Source organism: Montipora foliosa, chromosome 11 (assembly GCF_036669935.1).
Source record: "Montipora foliosa isolate CH-2021 chromosome 11, ASM3666993v2, whole genome shotgun sequence".
NCBI lineage: Eukaryota > Metazoa > Cnidaria > Anthozoa > Scleractinia > Acroporidae > Montipora > Montipora foliosa.
The window spans coordinates 54,522,782-54,527,781 of record NC_090879.1 but is presented as its reverse complement, the minus strand read 5'-3'; the positions used below and the strand labels follow the sequence as shown (position 1 = coordinate 54,527,781).

At 39.4% G+C, this 5,000-nt stretch overlaps 1 protein-coding gene across 1 annotated transcript in view; it reads left to right on the top strand.

Annotated features, from left to right (window-relative positions):
* Positions 1-2,793, top strand: part of LOC137975074 (dorsal-ventral patterning tolloid-like protein 1) — a 20,099-nt gene extending 17,306 nt beyond the window's left edge. Inside the window, exon 5 of the mRNA XM_068822122.1 lies at positions 1-2,793. This exon is cut by the window's left edge and continues 700 nt beyond it. The gene's annotated coding sequence lies outside the window, so the exon portion shown is untranslated.
* The last annotated feature ends 2,207 nt before the right edge of the window (positions 2,794-5,000 follow it).

Here is a 5,000-nt window from a genome sequence, read left to right as displayed (position 1 = left end):
TTGCAAGAATAAAATTGGTGAGAATGGTGTCGATATTTAGAGAGAAAATTGAAAATTGATCGTAAGGTGCTCTCGTCCTCCACATGATCTCAAATTTGATCATTTCACGTCGTTGTCAAGACGAGAACGGCAAAGAAATTGATCAAAATGTAAAACGCACGTGCAGAGCGTGCAGAACTATTGTTTTTGCTTATTAAACCTATTGTTTTGTTGCGTTCTCGTAGCCGTCGTCGTCGTCCTTGCTTAAGCTCCCTAGTATCTCCCAACTCCCGTACGGCGAGTAGAATTCCCACTCTTTTCCCAGCTCTTTAGCATTCTGAGCGCGCGCTAGACCACTCGGCCACGGAGTTCTGTTATTACGATGTGAACTTTAGTTTTGGAATCCTTTCCGCCCTCGTTGATTGACACAGTAATCTGACATCTGAAAGTATTTGACAAAGTGGACAGATTATTTTTCTTTGAGAACAGCAAGCTTTAATGTAAGGAAAATTTTCAACGTTATTTCTAGACCTTGCTTCGTTCTTGTGTGTTCCGCTGTGAACATTAGGCTGATTTAGCAACAGAACGGGAACGTCAGTGGCGACGGCGCGCGCAGAAAAAACACGAATGAGAATTCAGCATAGAATAGACTCCACTCTTTTCTTCTCTATTCTAAATTCTCATTGGAGTTTTGCTGCGCGCGACGTCGCCACTGACGTTCCCGTTCTGTTGCTAAATCAGCCTATTATTGCATAGAACGAATACTCCAATCGACCTGTTTCTTGCGAACCAGTTTGTTCAGTCGTTCCAAAATATTTGTGAATCGAACCGGTGAGTTCAATTGGCCATTATGCCAAATATTTTGTGAATCGAACCAGTGTGTTCATTAGTCCATTGAAAGCACTGTTGGGGAATTCCAACGCCATTCCTTCCATTATAGGAATCAAAAACGTGAAAATACATTAGGAAAAAGCTTTAAGAACCAAAAGCAAAAAGAAAGCAAGTAAAGAAAATGATTAATGTCTTCGTTACTGGGATTTTGCGATGGTCTCCCATCCATGATGAAATGATATATGAAATGGATCATATATGAACTGCGCATATGAAATCAAGTGAAGCTATGATCCTCTTAGTTATGAACGCAATTTTTGCAATTGCGTAAAGAAGCCTGGAAAATTCAGGACTTCAACGGGGTTTGAACCCGTGACCTTGCGATACCGGTGCGACGCTCTAACCAACTGAGCTTTGAAGCCACTGACGTTGGGAGCTGGTCATTTGTGGGTTCCAATGTTCCCGTGAGGAACATATATGATCCATTTCATATATCATTTCATCATTCATTCATAACTGCGAAGATCATAGCTTCACTTGGTCTCCCATCCGTTCGACCCCAACTCGAACGGAGTAAACGGCCAATGTCACGGTCGCCCATGCGAATCGAAAAGTGCAGACAATATGGCGGCCGCTGTCGTATGCAGAATCTTAAACACTCAGCGCACAAATAGTGATTCAGCCTCCTCAAGAAAGCAAAGCAGAGCAGTCAAAATACCAATACAGCATCTTCAATAAAGAAAACCTTTTAAGGCGTGAATTCATAAGAAATTCGACGTATGGTGTAATCGAAGTGTAGGTCGTTTCACTATTAGCAATGCAAGGATCGAAATTCATCTTCGTGGCTCATTTCTTAGCGAGTCACTCAAATGTCCGAGTCCACCACATCATCGTTTGTCGATAAACGTTTACTAACTTCGATATAAAATGTGTTTTAAATGTTTTAAAGAAAAACCTGCATTTAGATGAGCGGAACTGCGCTGGTTGTGTTCGTGCGTTACACAAATTATAAAACCGCAAGCGGTGAGTAGTATACGACTGAATTTTTTCTCTGCATGCTTACCGTCTTTCGACTTCAACCGACTTCCAAATCGTCTCTTGAAAATAAATGCACTGTCTTACAGCTTTGAAATGGCATGTTAACCTGATAATATATTGGTATATCGCGGAGAAAAAAAATGTATTTCTGTGTGAGCGCTTGTACGGCTAACGGTGTTTCCGGTCACACTTCACTGAATTCAGCTGACAGTGAACAAACATGGCATGATCTTTGTGTTCGCTTTTATTAATTGAACTCCAAATCATCGATAACAGATAAATATACATTTTATTGCTTTTCGGAAACCGTATTAAGTCTAGACTTAAACAGAAAAAACAAAGAATTTAAACTCTGTTCAAATCTCTAGGTGTGAGAAATACTGCGCATGTCAGCGCATGACAGTGTCTCTTTAACATCCTAACACCGCCGGGCAGAGCTTAACTTTAGTGAATGAAGTTTTGTCGTGGAAAGCTGTCAGACGCTCAGAGCACACGCTAAACTTCTTACTGAAAAAAGAAGTTGAAGTGAACTTCATATCAGCCTCGAAGCCAATGTTTCTCGAATCCCTTTTATTTCCTTCAATCTTTCTGGGTTTAGTATTTCACTAGTAACCACACTTGTTCTGAGGGAGCTATTTACCCAAGAGATTTACCATAACACTATAATGATTTACGATACCAAGACAATAGCGTGTACTGTTACAGCTGCATAGTACGCAAAGACAACCTGAATCTCCTGGGGGAAAAAGCAGCTCAGTTGACAGGTATGGAATAAAGCACTGTGTCGAGTTACTGCGCTACCACACGTACACACTGCGCGCATCTTTTTTGACTCCTGTAAATCCTCAAACAGCGGATGTTGACTCACACTATGTGAGCATTCTGAGCTGATTGCCACTTCTGTTTTTTTTCCTTTCTCGATTGTTTTTTTTTTTTTTTTTAATTTACATAACCGATTACGAATAATTTTACAATTTGGACAGTCTTTCATCTTCCCGGGAGGGTCCCGGGAGGGTAGGAGATGAAAGACCCTGGGAATGAGAGGGTGTATCTGAATGGGAAACCTCAAATGTACGACTTGAGTTACCATCAGGGAAAAACACTTTGCGAGACTTGCTACGTTCAATTTTTCTTGTGTACTTTTGGCTGTACAACTAAAATCACAAAATCAAAAGTGATATCGATTTCAGCGGCCGCCTGTTATCAAGTTACCTTACGTGTTACTAACAACTAACTAACAAACATCTTTATTTATACCATACAATACAACAGAGAGAGGAAAAAAAGGACAACAATTCATATGTAAGAGCCGTTGCCGAAAGCAGTTTCGTGCAACTTGTCTCGCCACAAGGTCACTTACAATGCACTTCCACCAAAACGTAAGAAGAATATTGGAAACTAGCCTTGGACAACCTAAAACAACAATGAAATCAAGTAAAGAAAAAGAAGTAAAATATATATGTAAGATTAGAAGTCTTCCCATAGGCGCTCCAAACTCATAATTCGAATGCTCAGTCAACTTAACGATTTAAAAGAGTTTATAATGGAAACATGACATGCCGGCTAATCCTAGTTTACAGCGACGAAAATAAAATAAACTTGGTAATTTTTTTGTGGGAAAAAACTCTCGATAGTAATTTGAATCACTAATATTTGCATGTTTACGTAGTTGAGCAACGCGATTGGCTATTCGCTTCGTCCTCAACTTTGGACGGCACTCTTCAAACTGCATGTCCCATGATATGTTTGCTGACTGTGACTTGAGCCCACTGTGTCCCACGCATTCCTTTACAGTAATTCCGCTGTTGTTGAGTGAGCACACACAACATGATGTATGACGTAAGGATTCGGTGGCTAAGTAACCGCCATGTATGCTCAACGAAGTGAATTTCGACCCATGGCAGAGGTCTCTTCTCCAGTACTCGTCAACCGAGCGAACGCAAAAGAAAAGAGACCTCTGCTAGCAGGGAAGCTCCCCAAGCTCAGTCTGAGCATGGCCGACAAAAATATAAGGATTTGTATGGGAATCCCGATAAAAAGCTCAAGAAAACAATACTATGAAAAAAATCTCAATGAAAAAGCCTGAACTTCTTGCCATTGTGGATAGCTTCCTTCCTGTGTGGTTATTTTCCAGATCCGACGCGATTTCAGCCATTTTTCAGTTTCTGGGTTGTCAACGGTTATAATAAAATCCCAAGGCTGGAAACTAAATTCTCAGGAGCCACCAATTTGAGTCAAATATTCCTGGATAAAATGTTCCCACGGTCACAATTCTACATCAGAATCAATTGACAAAGATCGAACTTCCATCTCAACGTCGCAACGTCGGGCAGTGAATATAACAACAAAACAGCTTTCGAAGACGGTGCTTTATCACAAGAGTGGCCACCACTTCGACCGTTGATAACAAACTGACCCTTACCGGGGTGACAGACCGTAGTTTGTCAACCGCAAATTTCTGGGGTTCTGGGTCTCCTGACATAATAATAATAATAATAATAATGAACTTTATTAAAGTCTCAAGTCTTATAGCTCAGGCACAGCCTTACTAATTGGGAAGACTGTACACACACACATATTTATACATATATATATATCAAAATATCGTTTCTCATTCATTTTTCATTCATTTTGATATCTTCACTCGACACAGACTGAAGTTTACCGTTTATATATACATATATATATATATATATATACAATATGTATACAATGTGCCCTCCCGGTTGTCACCATAATGGCTTTATGGCAACTCCTGAACTTGGGCACAGGATGTACGGTTACACATTGTTGGATTGCATTGTGGAGTCACAAGAGTGCTCAAACTGCAAGCAGTGAGCTTCTATATATATATATATATATATATATATATATATATTTGTATATATATATATATATATATATATATATAGTGAGTAAAAGGAAGCGAGGACGGACAACCTTCTGACGTTAAAAAGTTAAAAAATTAAAAATTTACTAAAACGTTTCGGTCAAAGACCTTCTTCAGTTATGTCAACTTTTGAAAAAAAACGAAACTTAAATAAGATTTAGGCGCTAACAATTACTCAATACCAAGTGACAGCTGTCAAAAAAATATATAGGATTGCAAAAAAGAAGAACAAAAAGTGGTGCTAATTTGTACATGACAAAAA